At 39.4% G+C, this 20,830-nt stretch overlaps 2 long non-coding RNA genes across 3 annotated transcripts; one reads left to right on the top strand and one right to left on the bottom strand.

The window, feature by feature from the left end:
- The first annotated feature begins 3,256 nt into the window (after positions 1–3,256).
- On the top strand, positions 3,257–6,814 carry LOC115272122. Of its 2 annotated transcripts, none has more exons than XR_003900257.1 (3): positions 3,257–3,470; positions 3,844–4,066; positions 6,623–6,814. It is a non-coding gene; the product is annotated as an uncharacterized LOC115272122 (long non-coding RNA). The 2 variants fall into 2 exon arrangements; XR_003900256.1 differs by having other exon boundaries at positions 3,257–3,380.
- A 3,306-nt stretch (positions 6,815–10,120) lies between these two features.
- Positions 10,121–13,138, bottom strand: LOC115305979. The gene is made up of 2 exons (XR_003915118.1): positions 12,810–13,138; positions 10,121–10,363 (listed from the first exon to the last, which is right to left on the bottom strand). It is a non-coding gene; the product is annotated as an uncharacterized LOC115305979 (long non-coding RNA).
- Between the last annotated feature and the right edge of the window lie 7,692 nt (positions 13,139–20,830).

The following is a 20,830-nucleotide window of genomic DNA, read 5'->3' on the forward strand; positions in this document are numbered from 1 at the left end:
CAGGTCTTAAGTTTAGGTGTTCAATCCATGTTGAGTCAATTTTTGCATTAGGTATAACATGAGGGTCCAATTTCATTCTTTTGCATATAGATATATAGTTTTCTCAACAGCATTGGCTAAAGAGACTGTCCTTCCTCTACTGTGTACTCATAGTCCCCTGTCGAATTTCAGTTAATCATATATGCATGGGTTTATTTCTGGGTTCTCTATTTCATTCTATTGGTCTATATGTCTCTCTTTATGCTAGTGTCATATTGTTTTAATTATTATTGTTATGTAATACATTTTGAAGTCAGAAGTGTGATACCTCTAGCCCTGTTCTTTCTCAAGATTGTTTTGGCTATTCAGGGTCCCTTGTATTTCCATATAAATTGTAAGGGTTTTTTTTTCTATTGCTGTAAAACATGTCCTTGGAATTTCAATAGGAATTGCATTGAATCTGTCAATTGTTTTAGGTAGTTTGGACATTTTAACAGCATTAAGTGATAAAACCATAAACACAAGATGTTTTCTCATTTGCATATTTTAAAATTTCATTCATCAATGTTTTATAGTTTTCAATGTACAAGTCTTTAATCTCCTTGGCTAAATTTTTTCTAAGTATGTTTATGCCATTAAAAATGGGACTGTGTATTAATTTCCTTCTCAGAACTCCCATAAGACTACCAGCACGTTCCTCAGCAGAAACCTTGCAAGTCAGAGGGAGTTGTATAATATATTTAAAGTGCTGCCAGAAAAACAAAAACAAAAACAAAAACAAAACCCCTATGCCAATAGTACTACACCCAGAAAAACTCTCCTTCAAAAATTAAAGAGAGATAAAGACTTTCCCAGACAAACAAAAGCTGAGGGAGTTCATCACCATGAGAACTGCATCATAAGCAGTGCTAAAAGGAGTTGTCCCACTTGACATAGAAGCATGCTGAACAGAAACATGAAGCACACGAAAGCATTAAACTCACCGGGAAAGGTAAATATATATACAGCTACAGAATACTGTCAATACTGTAATGGTGGTGTGCAAATCACTAGTGTAAAAGCTAATAGAAAATTATTTAAAATAACTACAAGCATTAAAATATGCTAAATAGATATACAATATGAAAAGATGTCAATTGTGACATTAATAACACTGAGCGTGGGGAGAAGTAAAAGCGGAGCATTATTATATGCAATTGAAGTTATCAGCTTAAAATAGACTGTTTCATGATGTTTTACGTAAATCCCATGGCAACCACAAAGAAAATACCTGTTTTTAAGAGAAGTTTCTATTTAATAATTTAAAAATTATGATTTGCCACCTTTGAATTCAGATACCGTTTGCTATCTGTACTTATAACTTGGGATTTAGAATGTAGCACATGTCATCACCAGTTTGAGTATTTATTTGTTCCTGATGGCTGATCTGCCATTTATACCCTAAGCTTCTTAAAAGCAAGACCATGTCTTGTATGTCCCCATACACTTCAGCTTCATGTGAACTCTCAAATCTTGTAGCCATTTCCTTTAGTTACACCCTATAAATCAAGAGGAACAAAGTTTTGCTTAAAGCAAAGATTAAGATAATGCAGTTAATTATAGAAATACATGTGTCTTGGTCTTGAAAAACTACTGACATCTCACTACCAAGGCTTTTCATATATTTTCTCAATAATCTGAAATATTCTTTCACTATATCTGTTTTCTCACCAGAATCACCCCTACTTGTCCATAGGTCACTCTCAAGATTTTAAATTGCCAGTTTCCATTTTTGTTTTGTTTTGTTTCTGACAGACAGAGAGAGAGAAAGAGAGAGAGAGAGAGAGAGAGAGAGAGAGAGAGAGAGAGAGAGAGCAAGCATGTGCATGCTCATGCAGGAGAGGGGTAAGGGAAGAAAAAGAGGATTTTAAGCAGGCTCCATACTCAGGGTGGAGCCCAACTAGGGATCCCTGGACCCTGGGATCATGACTTGAGCTGAAATCAAGAGTCAGATGCTTAACTGACTGAGCCACTCAGGCACCCCTGGGAAATCTTTCTTGAACTGCCCAGACTAACTTAGTGCTCCTTCTGTACCCCATTTATTCTCTGTCAGAGTACTTAGCACATCTTTTTAAAAAATAATTGTCTGCTCAGTTGTTGGCTCCATGAAGTCAGAACTGTGTCTGTGTTGCTATTGAATTCCAATGCTCAACATTGTGAATTAGGCATCGAGCTAAGTTTTGCTGGGTAAGTGGTATCTCCTGATTATTTTTCCTTCTGCAACATACACTGTTTTCCTTTTGCTACCAAACAACTTAACCTTTTCATTCTTTCCCTATAGTATGTACTGAACTCAGTATGTGCTGCCTTATAAAATCGACCTTGTCAGTATCCTGATTCTTGCTCTGCTGCTTACCACCCCCACAGTCTCCTTTCACTCTGACCTTTCCTATCACTATTCTCTACCTATACTCTCAGTTTTGGATCCTAACTTTAATAATTTTCCAAGGAAAATTCCAGATAAGAGTCTGGTTTTTCTATCTCCTCTTCTGATCAGGCTAGATAATAGAATTTTTAGATGTAGCTAATGGCAGGGGCAAGGTGAACAGGGCATTAAATATGGCTGCCTATGTCCCCTCTTTGGGAAGAGGCATATATGAGTCTAGCAACTATCATGATGGAAACGTATTGCACAAGTGGTTATGAGACGTAACCATAGTATATATTTTGCTAGTTGGTTTCTAAAAATCATAGTCTGAGATATTAAAAAATCAAATATTTTATCCTCACAATGTGCACTCTGCCTTGCACTGCCTTCCTTTCAGCACCTTAGAAAACTGGCACAGAGAATTTGACTGACTAAAGATGGCACCGTTAATCAAGAACCAGTTTACCATGATGGGACAGGGGTCTTAATCCTGGACTCTTGCCATCTGGGACCTCTTCCATATTCTCAGTCAGGTTCTTTTTCACTTCTCTGTACCCAGAATATCTATCAAGTGAGCCCCAGAAGAGTTTCACTACTATCCACTTCAAGGGGGGATAAGGAACGAATAGGTACAAATGGAAGTTACTGATTGGGAGTCTTAAATATTTGGCTTCAGATGTCTGTGGTTAGCCTCAAGTAATACAATCCAATTCTTCCTACTCCCTTTGCTCTCAATAATGAATAACCAAGGCTATTAAAATTGAACAGAAATTTCTTTGCATTTATTTTTCTTTTGACCAGGAAAAGTCTCATTGGGGTGTTGCCATGGAGACCATGATGTCATAAGCAACACAATGTACTGCACTGAAACCCCAGAGAATCAAACACAGGGCTTGATGGAAGCAATTTCTGGGCTGGTTTATTGCACTTAACAAGAAAATGGAAACCTGACTTGAGAGAGAAAATCATTTCTAAGCACTGCACGCTGCTGGGGGTCAGTTTATGTGGTCACTGAAAACTCCACAGAAGAAAGTGTCTCTACACTCCAGACACACTAAGAGGTCAAAGTGAGGGGGTGAACAGGGTGTGTAAGTAAGCTGGCTACACTTTAGACAGACTGTGCCCAAGCTGAGAATGGTCAAGTTTTAGCTTGTGTACCAAGATCTCTCTACTGAATTTTTCAGTCATGTTGAAAATTCACTGTGGGATTTCATAGAAATAAGGAATTCTTAGACTAAGTAAATTAGTATAGGTGGGGCTCAGGAGAGTTTATATGCATGGGACTACAAGAGCTGTGGGCTTCTTCAATGTCAAGTGTTGGACACTGTTCCATGCACTTTCCAACTCCAATTCCTTTCCTTTCACTCAGGCCTCTCTACCCAAGCTATTTTCTGGCTCACCATCAGAGGTGTTTTTGTTTCATTGGTTGATTTTTCGTTTTTGTTTTTCTTCTCCAGTCATCATACAAACCACAACTTTCCACAGAAGGAAAAAACAAACCAAATCCAACCAAAAAAAAAAAAAACAAAAAAAAACAAAAAAACGCAGCCCTAAAGGGAAAATGAAGGATGCAGAAATGAAAGGGACCTGAGGACAGACCACAGGGAGTGACAGAATTGAAAAGCTGCAGGCTTGGTTACTAAAGTAGTGTTGAGAACTACAGATGCACATGATGAGCAGGTGCGTACCTGTCAAGGAAGCAGCACGTTCCTGATATATTCTGAGATTATCTCAGATATATGGAGTGGTACTAACTTTCAATTTAAGAGTTTCAACATCTTTTGAGTCCTGAAATTCTACATGGAAGGGATTTTAAAGCATATGAGATGTTATCAAAGCGGGTTTGTTATATAAAGAACTCCCTTTGTGAAGACCTGTTCCTTTCTTATCTGTTTTTTTGGGAAGGGGAGAAGTGAAATTCATAAAACTTAAAATTTAACATTTTTAAGTGAACAATTCAGCAGCATTTAGCACATGCACAATGTTGTCTAAACACCACCCCCACTTATTTCCAAAACATTTTTATTACCCCAAAATAAAGCCTTGTATCTATTAAGCTGTTACTCCCCAATCCTCCCTCCCTCCAGCCCCTGGCAACTATCAATCTGTTTTCTGTTTCTATATATTTACCTTTTCAGATATTTCACATACAAGGAAAACATGCAATATGTAACGTTTTCTGTTTGGCATCTTTTGCTTAGCATAATGTTTTTCAGGTTCTTCTTCATTGTAGCATAACATCAATACTTCATTTTTTTGTGGCTGAATAATATTTTATTGTAAATATAAACCCCAATTTGTCCACCCATTCATTTGGTTTGTTTCTACTTTTTAGCTCTTATGCATAGTGGTGCTATGAACATTCATGTACAAGTATTTCTTGGAGTATATTTTTTGTTCTATGAGCATATACCTAGAAGTGGACCATCCAAATGAGTATGAAATAGTAATTCATTATAGTTTTGATTTTCATATCCCTAATGAGTAATGATGTTGATCATCTTTTCATGGGTTTGTTAGCCTTTTGTATATCTTTTTTGGAGAAATGTCTATTCATATTCTCTTATCTTATTGAAGTTCTACCTTACCTACTTTTTTTTAAAATCTCTATTAAACATGCAGAGTAAGATATTTCCTTGTCATCTCCTCTTCCTACATCCTTTTAGTTTTTTCTTTAATAAGTTGGTAAGTGGTCTCAAACCATGCAAAGAGTAGGAAACAATCAGCAAAATAATTCTTGGGTGTGCCCTTGACAAGGAAAGAATGACTCTACTACTCTGTTTTGGTTCCTATGCAAGCCATTCAGCCACGTTCAAATCCCTGCTGTCTGGGCATCTTTCTTACTAGATGAGGTCACATAAACGCAGTTTCAGTTTCTACACCATTGAATAATTGGTGCTGATTTTAATAGAAAAATTCTCCCATTGGACAATGAGGTAATGGAGGTCAGAGAATCAATAGTTATTTGACTAAAATAAGCAAGCTAGGACTAGAATCCAGGCCTCCTAATTCTTTTATCTGTGTTTATTTTACTGCACATCTCTGCCTCTGCCCTGAACCAGGAAAGGCAGGAAAAGTCTTCACTGAGGAGTGTTGGTAAAAAGCGAGAAAAACTCTAAACAAGAAATATCTTTCATGTCATTATTTTTCATGAGTTACTGGCAGGGGGCAAGAGGTGACAGTGAGGATTAAACAGAATTTTTGCAGTTTTGTAGGTTTTCTCTTGGAATGCCTTGATGAACTCCAGCTGTTTCATCATCTGAGCATGTTGAGATTTTTTTTCTTTTCTGCTCACTGTTTATTACATACATACTGGAAGGCCGCAGAGACAATGCAGAACACTGACATCAGAAATAAATGTAAAAGGCTTTTTTGGGAGCACTCTCAGGAGAGGTTCCCTGGTCTGGACAGAATGGGCCAAACAAGTGCTCCCAGGGATGGAGCGGCATGTTTTTTATGAGGTTGGCCAGGAGAAGAGGGGTATGGAGTATTGGTATGTCCAAATAAGGTGGATTTTTGCATCAATTCCTTGTTCCGGGTGAGGACAAGTCCCTTGTTCATGGCGGGAAGGCTCAGTGAATGGTCTCCTGGCAAGTTTCCAGGTGGGGCCATACTGAGGTACAGAGTTGGCTCTTGTTGCCTAGGCATCTGAAGGTCACACCCCCTCCGAGGCGAAAAACATACAACATAGAAGAGAATGCTGTGTTCTGTTGCCTTTACTTTAAACTGAAGTTTAACTAATAATTTCTCATTGCAAATATAGTGCATGTGGGTGGTACTTTCTGCCAGCAGAAACTTGTAGCTATAAAACACAGGACAGGCCATGGGGAAGCATTCAGAAATATGGTTTCCCTTCTTCTCTTTTCTGCACTGCAGAAGGCAAAATGGCTACCCTGCTGAGGGGGCATGGCCTACGCCATTGCTATCTGGGAGGCCCTTGTCCCCTCAGCATCCACTCTGAGTAAGGCCTAAGAAGAGGCTTAGGAGTGAGATAAGGGAGGTCAGTGTTTGAATCTCAACTAAGCTAGTGACTAGGTATTTGACCCTGGACAAGTAACTCAAACTCCATGAGCTTCACTTTTCTGACCTATAAAAAGGGAATGGCAATATGTATCATCTCTTGTAAAAATAAGATGAGATATTGTAAGTAAAATATTAACCATATACTGTACTGTGTCTAGAACATAGTATATCCACCATAAGTGGTAATTTCGCTTTTACTTCCTTTCATTTCAGCCCCTGATTGTCTGACCAGCCTGAGTGGAGAGCACACCTGAGCTCTAAGTGTGTGGTATGAAGGACTCACAAGGCATGGCCGGTGTTGTTTGAACCACAGGAGAGCACCCTTTCCCCAGGCCTGAGTCCAGAGACAGCTACTTCCTAGTTCTCAGCTGCCATCACCGATCAGAAAAATTGACTAAACCAACACTGCCCTTGCCCAGACTCACTTTATTCAGAGTCCAATTGGACTTGTGAACTGTCTTTCACTCAATTGGTGATGAAAAACATTTGCTTTTATCAGATAAGTGAAATCTTAACTACCAATAATAAGGTTGGGAGAGTTTCCCCAATTGCATTCCATGGCTTAGTATTTAACTCTAGGTTTTATATTACTCATTATCTTAACTTCAGGATTCCCATCTCATTACCTACAATTAGATTGTGAGCCCCCTAGAAGGAAGAGATGCCATACACTACAATATTCTCACTTTGTGCCTAGCACAGTGTATTCAAGAACTGATCTTTTACTTCATTGAGAGCCAATTTGGCTCAAACTAAAACCTAAACAAAAGAATTCATTAGATAGTAGCAAAAACTTGAAGGTGAAGCTGTATGTTTGGTCCAAATAGGTAAGCTTGGATAGGTTTTTAGCTTATAGGTAATGGTAATAACTTTAAGGAGATAAATGAGAAGAAACGGTAGCTTATCTTTACTGAAATCTTGGCAACCCGCAAGTTTCCTCCACAGAACTTCTACACTTCCTGTCTATGGCCCTATTTGCCATAAGCTCATTAGACTGGTTATCATATTAGGCATATGCACCTTAGCCTCAACCTGTTGGAAACCAAGAACCATATCCTTTTGATCTTTGCACCCTGTATGTCCAGCACTGTACTGGCTACATTCTAGGTGCTCAGTAAATGTGATAGTTTATGGTGACTGGCGTAATCTATCCTTGAGGTTGAAGTGACATTGAGATGTCCACCAGAACTTGGAAATAAGGCTTCTCTCAGAGGGTTATGGCAATAAATAATTCTTAATGGGTATGATCTGTTATCTCTAAAAAACACTTTGTAAAATATTTTGTTCTGTAGGCAAAAGATCAGGGGCAGGAAAGTGAATGACTGCATTTATAGAAAAAATGAAAAACTCTGTAGCCTAATCAATGCTATTATTTTTATTGGTTTTAAAGAGAGAACATATAGACACAAGAGGGTGCACGGGGAGCCTAGAAAGAGGAAGGCCAGTGTGAGACCTTGTCAGTCCTAGGCCCACACTGCTCTGAGAAACTGACAGGGCCACTAGAATATTCTTTTACATGGTAGTGTCACTGTTCTTTGAGCTGTGCCAGGGCTTGGACTAGAGTATCTCAGTTTTTCCCACTTAGCTGTCAGTTCCACGCAGGAAGAGGCTGTCTAGTTTATCATGGTGTCCTCAATATCTATTATGATGCCTGACATGTGACAGGCACTCAAATATTTATTGAATTAATGAATATTTCTTATTTTTTAAATATAAAACTTCACTCTCCATTAGGGTAATTTGAAATTAAAACTAAACTATATATATAATGAGAATTGAATCTAAATAATTATAAATTGAATAAGTTCTTTCAATATTATGCCTCCTATCTCCTTTCAGAAAGCCTTACTTGATGTCCCAGAAAGGCAGACTCCCCCTTCCCTCTCCAAATGCTACTAGAGGCCCTTTGGTCTGGGAACCACCGGTTTGTATGTCTTCCTGCTTTCCTCTGAACCTTTATTCATTAAGGAATCTATGGATTATTACAGTATTTTGTCATTTCTAAGAGGTGATGCTTTTATGTTTATAACATTTGGAAGTGCCTTCTTATGTGCATATTTAATGTGGTACTTGTTCAAAATATGGCCGTTTCCCCCCCAAATGGTAATTAATCCATGGTTTAATCTAATTATCAGTAACGCTAAAATATTACAATAAAATAATAACTCAGCTTCTTTTGTATTACCAGGAACAGGAGGGATAGATGATAGTTCTATAAAAGTCAGAAATTGGAAAGAAATAGTTACTTTATAAATGAATAATTCAAATTCTGACTTACATATCCACATATGAGAGTTCTGTTATCTTTAATGTTTATTTAGTTTTGAAAGAGACAGAGTGTGAACAGGGGAGAGGCAGAGAGAGAGGGAGACACAGATTCCAAGCAGGCTCCAGGCTCTTACCTGTCAGCACAGAGCCTGATGTAGGGACCAAACTCATGAACCCTGAGATCATGACCTGAGCCGAAGTCCTATGCTCAACCAACTGAGCCACCCAGGTGCCCCTTGAGAGTTCCATTATCTTGATTAGGCCACTGAGAGCTGTCCAGTTTGAGGCACTGAGCAAACTGAGTTCCTAGTGACACAGTCTGTCCCCCGATCGACCCTCTCTGGGCACTCAGGCTTCTTCCTTCCTTGTACCTGCCTTCTCTAACCAAAGGATGGTAATTTGATTTGAGCCTAAAACTCTACTATCATAAATAGGTGAAGTAATAGGTATTCCCAGGGCCATCATTCTGGAGGACAAGGGGAGTCATAAAATCAACAATATCATATTTTTTCCTCAAAATCTGTTCAATGAATATCCAAACCGCGCCCTCCTATTCAAAATAAACCATCTCCAAATATGCCGCCATCTGCCACCTGCTTCATCTACATTTCCACCTGGTTCCTGATGCCAGCTCACCAAGGTTATACCCCCAACTGCTCCTATGTTATCTAGGTGCCAATACTGTCCCATGGAGAATGCACATGCCACCTTCACTAGGAAATGTTTCCTTTGGATCCAGAGACCACAGAGCAATACATAATAATTTGCTTCCTTTTAAGTTCATACTGTGACTCTCAGTGTCACAGGTTGTATTTCACTCACTCCTTATTCTTGAATCCCCCTTCTAAAAACTGTCAAACTCATCTGAAAAGTACAGTCCTGGGATTCTGACTCCTCATCCACGGAAGCTCCCTGCCTTGGTTAGGATACAGGCTGAGCTGCTGTCATCAAGAAACAATGGTGGCTTAAATAGGATACAAATTTATTCCTGTAATTGCATAATGAACTAGGCAGTTCTGCCATCTTGAAGTCCTGGGTTCATACGAGGGTCCCAGGCACCTCCTCCAGTTGTTACCATCAACTCACAGTTGGGAGGGAGTGTGGATAGAGTCATGGTGGCCAGTCCCTTTCCTCCTCCTCAGTACAAAGCTTGTGCATCCTGACTTTGAATCCAATCAGACAAGTCCCCTCCCCACCCAGTATAACACCAGAGTAGTTAAATGCCAGCTATTGTTCTTTATGGAGCGGAGGTATTTTTCTAGCTTTGTCCCTGATGTATTGTCACTGCCCTCTACCCCATCCAGTTCTCATTCTTCAAGCAAAGAGATGCCTGGAAGTCCCGTGTACCTAAAGGTGCTCAGACAAATCTGAATTAAGCAAATCTCCATATCATTCACTTAAAAGTAGGGAGAATTGGAGTGGAATAAGACACATACTAGGAAACAAATTCACTTTATTTATTATTCATTTATTTGTATGACAGAGGCTCTGCCGTTGGCACTGGGCATACTGGTAAATTAGGCAGGCATGGGTTCTGTGCTGGACATCTCGTTCACTCTCCACTTTTCTCCACCTTCCCCTCTGCCAGATGACATCAGTGGGCATTCTTGTCCTTGGGTTCCCAGCAGAAATTTGGAGAGAGCAGGGAGCATGAGGTAGGAGATATCTATGGCTCTGGTTCTCTTCCTGTGGAGTAAGTGTGAGTTGGCATCAATCAAAGTGGACTTCCACTCAGGGGGTTCCCCTGCACATGATTATTTCCTCCAGCTTCAGTGACTGCTCCCTTCTCTGAAGGGGTGAGAAAAGGGAACCCCAAGTTCTAATGTATAAAGAAGGTGATTGTATCATCTAAGATCTCTAACATTTCTTCCATCTCAAACACTTTCCAGCTCTAATGTTCTATGATTCTATACAAGAAAGTTATCATGAATATATGGTATTTCCTGAGAAGCAATATAGCACATTTTGGTAAAACAAAATAGTCACTATTTGTACAGCCCTGTATGGTCTTTAAAGGCATTTCTTCCAATTGTTACTCAACTCACACGACCCTGAGACACAGTAATATTTATTGCATTCCTTTTACAGGTGAGGAAAGCTTCTAACAAGCTTTCCTAAGACAGTGCTCCTTTCAGAGTGTTTTCTACATGTCATCAGATAAAAAATCTGCCCCTATCTCTTATAAAAAAACTTTCAATGGCTCCGCATTGCTCACATAATAAGGTATAAGCACCTTATCAAGTCACGTAAGGCCCTGCTGCCTCCCCAACCTCATTATCCACTGCTCCCTCCTTATACTCCATGGCTCATCAACCCTGACCCTTTTGTGATTCCCTCCACACATTCTGTTGTAGGAGGAGAGAGGGAAAAGAGAGGTGTTACTGGGAACAGAAGTAAAAAGCATTTGAGATTGAGAAAGAGCTCTGGAAGGTCAAGAAAGATCTGAACGAGAATGTCTTGATAGTTAAGGGGCACCAAGGGCTTTAGAGAAAGCAGCTCTGGACAGAATGGAACAGAAGTGGGGAGTGGAGACAGTTTGACAGACAGCTCTGTTAAGGAACTTGATCTTTAGAGAAAAAGAAGTAATACAGACATAGTTAAAGAGAAAGCCAGGGTAGAAAGCAGAACTTTTTAAGTTACAGGTTTAGGATCATATTGATAGGCTGGCATGGAAAAACAACAGAGAAGGGTACACTCACAATACAGGCAAGAAAAAAGGTACCTTTATGAGCAAGTTCATTGCCCTCATAAAGCCGTCTTTGAGCAGCCCTTTCACATAAGCCCAAACTAGGTGAGGACATTGTGTATACCCTCTCATAGCTCTATCACACCAAATTAAAATTCTCTGTGGATTTCCTCTCATAGTTCTATCACACCAAATTAAATTCTCTGTGGATTTCCTCATAAGTCACTTCAATGAGTTTACTGTTGCTGCCATTATAAATGCCTATAAACTTGGGGAGCCTGGGTGGCTTAGTCAGTTGAGCATACAACTTCAGCTCAGGTCATGATCTCAAGGTTCATGAGTTCGAGCCCCATATCAGGCTCTGTGCTGACAGGCAAGAGCCTGGAGCCTGCTTGGATTCTGTCTCCCTCTCTCTCTCTGTCCCTCCCCTAGTCATGCTCTCTCTTTGTCTCAAAAATAAATAAACATTAAAAAGAAAATTTAAAAACAAATGCCCGTAAACTTAGTAACTTAAAACAACAAAAATATATTATCTCACAGTACTGGATATCAGAAGTTTGATATGGGTCTTATGGGTCTAAAATCAAGGTGCTGGTAAAACTGTGCTCCTTCTGGAGGCTCTAGGAGTGAATCCATTTCCTCTTCTTTTCCAGCTTCTTAGAGGCTGCCCACATTTCTTGAGTTAGGGCCCCTTCCTCAAAACACTCAGACCTCTGCTTCCATTATCACATCACCTTTTCTCTGACTCTGATTACTGCCTCTCTCTTTCTCTTATGAGGACCCTTGTGATTACAGTAGAGCTACCAGATACTTCATGATAACCTTATCTTAAGAACCTTAACATAACCACACTTACAAAATCTCTTGCCAGGTAAGGTAAAATAATCACAGACCAGGAGGACTAGGATGTCGAATTTTAGGAGACCTTCATTCTGTTTACCACACCCTTCAAGGGTGTGTATTAGGCATTCCTGTATCCCAAATGCATGGATAATAGTTTATTCTCAATAAAGGTCATATTTTATTCTCAATAAAAATCTTTTCTGACTACATTTTATAGTGTTTTCATGTATTCTTTTATTCAGTTTGTACAGCTACCCTACTGAAGGGAAACTTTTGTTATTTAGGAGAAAGTATATTAGATTGGAAATAAGAGATCTAGGTTATTTGTCCCAGCATCCCCATTTCCAAATGGGCAAACTAAGGCTCAGACTGTTAAATTACTATGTCATACCCAAGTGGTAAAGCCATGATTGAAGCCTACTTTCTTGTCATCTTAATGCACTATTTTATAAGCCTAGAAGCAGGCTGTTTTACTATGCTGTGAGGCTAGTCAACATCCTGATCAGCATCTTATACCAACTAAAGGGGTTAGATGGAGTGGGTATTTGTAACAGTCTTTACTTCCCCTGAGATTAGGTATGCATTTAAGCCTAAAGAACTTACACTTTGTTCTCACTGAGTAATTTTCCTTTCACCTCATTTGATTTCCAGCTGTTTATTTCCAAAGGAAAGAATAATCCATGAACTTTTGGACCTTATGGTGCCAAACATAGGCCACACTTCCCTGTATTGTACTGTTTGTGTGATTCCTGACATTGGCACATGCGTCCATCCAGATGAAGCTGTTTTATATCCTCTCTGGAAATTTCCTCTGGTGCTCAGGCTGCCTGGGGTTGGTTGTGTTGATTCGCAGACAGGAATTCTGGCTGAGGTCACCATTGCACTTTCCAGCTCTTTAAAGCTTTGAAGGCATCACTGCATATCTTCCCAGACAAAACTCCCACCTTTGCTTCTTCTTTCTCACTGCATATCCACTTTGAAGTTTGAGTATACCAGGAAATCCACTCAATGCCATCCTAAACCAACAAGTAGATGACATTTTAACCGGTTACCTGAGACGACTTATTTTTCTATCAATATACAGTACTCTGGTCCTCAGCCATTTCCAAACTTCAGTTTATCCTACTTTTAATTGCACACTCTACCATTAACTATTCTCCAATGCCTAAAAATTTCAAATATTCAGGATAATCTGCAAATATTTTTGTCATTGTGATTATTGTCTTTAATTTCATATCCTGTCTACAAATTTGCACTATTTCCTACTGCATTTCTTGTCTTGTTATCCTATTTTCCATCTACTCCCTTTCCAAGGTTGGGAAAGGATTTAATTCTTTTATTCATCTCTATAGTGAACATTAGTTGTTTTGTTTGCTAAACATCTCATCTCTTTTTTTTCCCTTTACAGGTAACTGTTTCTTTGGAGGTAACTGCTTTTACCTCCCTCAAAAACCAATGTGATTCTGGGAAGCTGCCAGTATAGTTCCCCCCACACAAATACATATATACACACACCACCTGCCACAAGAGTGGCCAAGTGACAAGAGCCAGGCCAGGTTTAGTCCAGTTACAGCAACGTGATAGGCTTGTGACCTTAGTTGGGCAAATCTGATTCATTCACTGTGATTTATATGCATTGAAGCAGGGTGGAAAAGGTCCATCTGTTCCTCTATGGTCACTGAGCTGGGAAGGTTTTCCTTATGCCTGGAACCATGAATAAATCATGTGAGCTACCTTGGCAATTTGCATGGAGAAAATCTATCTACCATAGGAGAGTAGAGCACCCAGGCAAAGGGGTGCAGAAGCAGTAGAGATGGGAAGAGAGAATCCTGGTATCCAGCTGACCTGAAATCCAGGTGTACTTCATTTTTTCTAGCTTCATGGACCAATGAATCCTTTAAGCTAATTTTGCTGCTTACAAGCAAAAAGTTCCCCATACTCATCGAAACAACCTGAGGCCTCATCAAAGGCACAACGTCTGGCACATGGCTTAGTAGTCAGTGGAGGTGTTTTCTGTTCACTGCGTCAAGGCAGAACTAAGACTTAACAGTAACTTTGCTGGCACCATGTTTTTAGCAAAAGTTTGGGACCTTAGTGAGGCTATTCCTTGATTTAAATTTCATTATTTTTTTTTAATGAAGACAAAATGTGCAAATCTACAATGCATTTGATTATCTTAAAAAGAAACTAGACTATGTTCCCAGCTGCTATCACTAGCACTGGATCACAGTGTTTGCTTGTTAGGTTGTCTGCACATCTATTGGAGGGGGAAGAGGAGGGGAGGGAAGATAGGAATGGGGATAAGAGGCATGGGCAAAGATACTGTTATGAGAAAATTACTCAAGATAGGATTTCCCCTCTGACAGGCAATGAGCAGTGGATGGTGAGGGGGGGGGGGCGCGTGTCAGGAACAGCAATTTCTGGTGAAAAAGCTTAAGCTTGCCCTTTCTCCCTTCTGTTTGTATTTCCCAAGCCATCAGTCACTTTTGTTAACCTCATCAATGCATTGGGAAATTAAGGAGAGAGCCTGGGTCCATACAGGGACAAATCAATGCAAGGAAAAAACAGCACCAACCTTGAGACTTTTATGGCAAGAGATGCTCAGAGCACAGAGAAGTCATCTGGAACAAAATGATCAGCTGAGGGGGGCGCCACACAAGGATAGATTTGTGGGGCATGTAGACATTCTTCGGGGATTCTCAGGAATATGTGGGGATGAGTGATGGTAAAATACTTCATTTTTCTCGGTCTATGGAGAGAATGCTTACATCATCATCATCATCATCATCATCATCATTAATTATTCAGAGTAAGGGACACTTAAAGGCTAGAGAACTTGAGGATGTAAAGTTTTCACTGAAAAGCAAGAATACCATAAGACATACAAGTTGATCAGAACAACACTATTTATAATCTGAAGAGGCAAACTTTAGCAATTCATCCAAGCCTGCAGAGATATAGTAAAGATGCACCCTTCATAAACCAAAGAATTCACACACTTTCTCTAGTTTCCAATCATACATCCTAATGCTCAATACAAAATCATAATGTTTTCTGAATAATTGAAGCTAACATAATCATGTACATGGGCTAATTTTCATGTCTCCAACCAAGGTATGGCAAACCAAGGCTAAATATAGTTGGAGGAAAAGATTCATTAAAACATATCTCATCTCACCAGAGAAGCTGCAAGTGGGAAAAAAGTATTTTCAAGATGTTTTCACTATCAGTGATGCAGAAACCAGAGAAAAAAATTAATTGCACTCACATGAAAAAACATCTCTGCATACCCCACTAAAGTATATGATGATTTTTCTACAATATGGATGTTACTGTGATAAAAATAAGGCATTGCATGACTAATTAGACTTGTAAGAGTCACTGGTCACCCCTGAAGTGTATGACGTCATTCCTAAGCTCGGTCGCATAGGGAAGAGGTAAGTCTGGAAACATGGAATCCAGAACAAATCCGGAGATTCTTCTACAAGAGGATGGCAGAGTTTTTTCCTTAAAAAAAATATTGAAGAACGCACTGCTTTTTAGCAGAGTTGGTAGTTTCCTGGAATGAAGATTACATTTCTTAGTCACCTTTGTGACTAGTATATTAACCATATGACCAAGTTGGCCAATGGGATACAAACAAATCTGGAAAGTGTACCACAAGGCAGAAGGGATGATTTTTTTCTCTTTTCTTTTTTCTGTTGGCAGGAATGTTCTGTTTCTGTTGTGTGGGTATAACTGGGTGCTCTAGCAGACATCTTGGAATAGGCACAGTGCCCCTAAGAGACAGCAGAGAGGTCAACCAGAGGAAGCCAGATGGTCTAACAAATGTATACCAATTCTGGATGTGACCTCCAGAGTTTCTATATGAAATAATGAGATATTCTAAGTTAAGCCACTGTGTTTGAGTTTTCTGCCAGAAGAAACTGATCCCAGTTCTAACAAACCTGAGGGGAAAAGTAAAGTGCTGTCTTTTTACTGGCCTGGGGTTTGGAAGATATAGATTTCTAAGAAAGTGTTGATTGGGTGACACGTTTAAAAACCGATAATCAACTCCATGAGTTACAGACCTAGGTCAATCATTTTTACATTGCTGGGGTACACATGGAATGAGACAGATCCGGCAAGACCCTATAGCAATTATACCTCGGAGGCCAGATTGTTTAGATCCTTCCTATGTAGGATCCTTCCAACTCTCCATAAGTATTTCCCTGTTTTTTTCCTTTACCAGGTAACACAATTTGGTTTGGTTTTGTTTCCTTTTCCTCAAGTCTGAGTCCAGCCTGAAAGGACTTAAGAAAAGTAGCCTTATCCATGCTTAGGACAAAATGTAAAGAAGGAGGACCTCCTGATGCTTTCAGACCTGTGTGGAGGTGGCAATAGAAATAAGTAAGAAACCCCTAAATGACTGATTCTACCCCCCACGAAACCAGCAACATCTTTTTGGAACAAATATTTCATAACCTTCCCTCTGCTACCCTAAAATAAAATTCAGAGGGAATATAACTAATCTACATGTGTGAATAAAGAAATTAACATAATTCCCAAACTATAATATAAAAGTGAAATAATAAACCAATGAGCTTTTTTTTTCTATGTAAATGTACAAGTATGATCACAGTAGGAAAAAAATGCCCCCAAATTTCCGAGTGGAAATGCTATCTTGGAAGGTGATAAAACTCTGGAGTCAGAATAATGTCTCATTAATCCCTACAGGAGCTTCTCTTTCCAGGGACAACATTGAAGGCGCTGATGGTTTTATTTTATTAAGAAATGTAGCATTTTCTTATAGCAGTATTACTTCAAATGTGTTCTTTAGCAAGCAAATTTCCTATTAATAGGTGTTCTGTTTAAAAACATATAGTCTAGGGACACCTGGGTGGCTCAGTTGGTTAAGCATTCGACTTCAGCTCAGGTCATGATCTCATGGTTCGTGGGTTCAATCCCTGCGTTGGGCTCTGTGCTGACAGCTAGCTCAGAGCCTGGAGCCTGTCTTTGGATTCTGTGTCTCCCTCTCTCTCTGACGCTCCCCTGCTCTCTCTCTCTCTCTCTCTTTCAAAAATAAATAAGACATTAAAAAAATAAAAAGATATAGTCTAATAGTTTTACAAACATTAGTTTAAGTAAATCAGAATTTTTTTTCTGGCCCTGGGACATTTCTAGTGACATTTCCTGAAGATGTCACTGTGTGCTGTTTATCTAATTCACAAATGTATTTCATCACAGAATCCTTTTTCACTGAAACATCTCTTAAGTCCAGTTATTCATGGAAAAGACTTAAGAAAACACTGTTTCACAGTCTGTCAAAGAACACATCACCAGAGAGAAAGGAGGCCCTTCGGGAGGATCCAAAGTCCACACATGGAAAAACAGCTTTTACTGACCTAATTCATTTTGCAGGGAAGTGGCCAGAGCAGACCGTCCTGGAAGTCACAAATTTGCCATGTTCACCTGAATTTCATGAGAGAGATATTAATGAGTATAACGAATCTGACCTCAGAGTCAATTTCAGAAAAGCACAACTTTAATGCTGCAGTGGTATTGACACATAATTACACCCAGATTTCATACTGCAAGCCCTGATAGCAATTTTAACAAGATATCTACTTATAACAACAATGAGACATTCAAAAATTATATATGTTGATTGATATCTTTAAAAAGTGTGTTTCACAAGTAATATATTTATCATTTCTGAAATTCCTATTTTGTATGGGAACATTTTTATAATTGTTGCTTCATTTCACCCACAGAACACACTTATGAGCTACCATTCGTCCTATTTACACATAAAGATTCTGCAGCTCAGTCTTGTTAAGTGCCAACATCACAGAGTTTTTTTAATGTTTATTTATTTTTGATGAGAGAAACAGAGACAGAGGAAGAGACAGAGTGTAAGTGGGAAGAGGTAGAGAAAGAGACACAGAATCCAAAGCAGGCTCCAGGCTCTGAGTTGTCAGTACAGAGCCCGATGCAGGGCTCAAACCCATGAACTCTGAGATCTTGACCTAAGCCAAAGTCAGACAGAGCCACCCTGTCGTCCCCACAGACTTTTTTAGTTGCAAAACTTGTCTCAGCCTGGGTCTAGCCTACTCTAAAGCCCATACTTTTCCCATCACCTCCCTTAATTAAGGGAAAATTTTAGAACGTTTTTCATTTTGAAAACAATCAGTTCTAGTAATTACAAGTCAGCCATTAGCTACCAGGAAAACAGCCATCATGATTAGCAGGATCACTCATTCCTTGAGGATGCCGTAGCCTGTGTTTCAGTGCACACATTTTTAACTGATGAACCTTCACAGAACTGCTAAAACTTTATAAGGGCTAAAAGATGATCATGTTTTTCTTCCTCCCTCGGTGTCACCTGGTTTAACTTCAAGGTGTGTTCTTTGAAAACCACTTGTTTCCAGTGACTCATTTTGAAATCACTGATTTCATCTTCCTGGTTCTTTGCAAAGCCAGGAAGAGAGATCAACACCACATTGTTTTCACCTTCAAACACATTTACCCTGTAACCGAAAGAATCCAGAACTGTTATTGTTAATTCGTTGAATAATATACTCTTCTTTCATCTTTTCACAGGAGCAGAAATTCATTCTGAAAACAGGGTGTCTTGCTCGCCATCTGTTTCATCCAATGGCAATGTAAAGGATTAACCTACTCAGTCAACACATATTTACTGAACACCTACTTTGTTCCAGAAATTGTTCTGCATTGTGGGAGTGTCATAGCAAGAGAGACTAGATCTTTTCTCTTTGGGGTTTATACTCTAATGAAAAACATACAGATAAAACTTGGCCTTTCCAGATAGTGAAATGGTCTATGAAGGAAATAAAGGGGATGGTGCACCGCAGTGGGCCTGAGGTGAAAGCTTTCCTTAGATTCAGGCAGCCTTTCTGAGGAAGTAACATTTGAGCTGAGATCAGAATAGTAATAAGACAGAAATGAGGTGATTTGGAGGAACAGAGTTGGAGGTGGAAAAAGGAGCCTTAAAATAAGAATAAAACTTGGGAGCGCGAGAAACAGAAAGGAGTCAGGTGCACCTAGAAAGTGGTAAGAGAAATGAAAAATAGTAGTTGAGATCAGAAATGTTAACAGGGTCCAGAGCCCATAATAGAGAATATGGATTTTATCCCAAGTGCAGCAAAAAGACATTAAAGGATTTTGAGGCTGAATTGTTTATTTTAGTTTAGCAAAAATGGAGCAGCAAGGCAAGTTAGGCCACAGACACATGAAAAGATAATATCACTTATCATCAGGGAAATGCAAATCAAAACAACAATGAAATATCACCTCCCAGCTGTCAGAATGGCTAAAATCAACAACGCAAGAAACAACAGGTGTTGGCAGGCATGCAGGGAAAGAGGAACCTTCCTGCACTGCTGGTGGGAAAGCAAACTGGTGCAGCCACTGGAAAACAGTGTGGAGGTTCCTCAAAAGTTAAAAATAGAACTACTCTATGATCCAGCAATTGCACTAGTAGGTGTTAATTATAGTAAGAATACAAAAATAACAATTCAAAGGGAGACATGCACCCTGATGTTTATAGCAGCATTTTTTTTTTTTAGCAGCATTTTCGAGAATAGCCAAATTAGGGAAACATCTCAAGGGTCTATGGACTGATGAATGAATAAAGAAGAAGTGGTATATATACACAACAAAATATTACTCAGCCATAAAAAAGAATGAAATCTTTGCAATCTTTGCAAAGACATGGATGGATCCAGAAAGTATTAGGCTAAGCGAAATAAGTCTGTCAGAGAAAGACAAATACCATATGATTTCACTTCCACATGGAATTTAAGAAACAAAACAAACAAGCAAAGAGGAAAAATGAGAGACCAATCAAGAAACAGACTCTTTTCTTTTCTTTCTTTCTTTTAGAGAGGTAGAGAGAGGGATGGAGGGAGATGGAGAGAGAGAGAGAGAGAGAATCTTAATCTTAACCTTGCCTAAGCAACTGGATTGATACTGGTGACACTTTCTGAACTGGCAAAGAGTAGATGAAGAGTGGATTTGGAGGAAGGTAGAAAATGCCACGTGGATTTGCACATGTTAACTCTGAGATCTCTTTTAGTCATTTAACAGAGATGTCAAGGAGGACACTAAGTATACAGAGGAGAGGTCATAGCTAGAGAGATAGAGTCTCATAAGACCCTGAAGGCCGAACCCTTTGTGAAGTGCTACCCAGCTTTCCAACACAATAATTCTCCATTCTCCATGTGTAACTGACATACCTGGAAAATTTCTCCACAGAAGTATTAGTTTCACTCCCCCGGGGCTCTTTCTGGGCTCTCTCCCCTTATCATCAGTGTCTTCTCTAAACACAAGCACTATTGATATCCACATAAACTAAAGAAAAATGAAATTGAAAATCTTCTTCAGTGAGATTGTAACTTGCATTCTGAGACAATCTGACTTTTGTAGGGTTCTTAAGAAAGATGGCTTTGGCCACCAGTCTGACCTTTGTCCCTTTCACCAGCCTTCACCTCTTCTTCATTCACTCCTGCACTCTTTGCTTCCCTTTTCCAGGTACCTACATACTTTCTCATTGTGTAGGGCCTGGAGTTTGACCAATCACAACTAATCAATGCTTGGATGTTTAATGTCCTACTTACCTTCGG

The sequence above is a fragment of the Suricata suricatta genome, chromosome 11 (genome assembly GCF_006229205.1).
Source record: "Suricata suricatta isolate VVHF042 chromosome 11, meerkat_22Aug2017_6uvM2_HiC, whole genome shotgun sequence".
NCBI classification, from domain to species: domain Eukaryota; kingdom Metazoa; phylum Chordata; class Mammalia; order Carnivora; family Herpestidae; genus Suricata; species Suricata suricatta.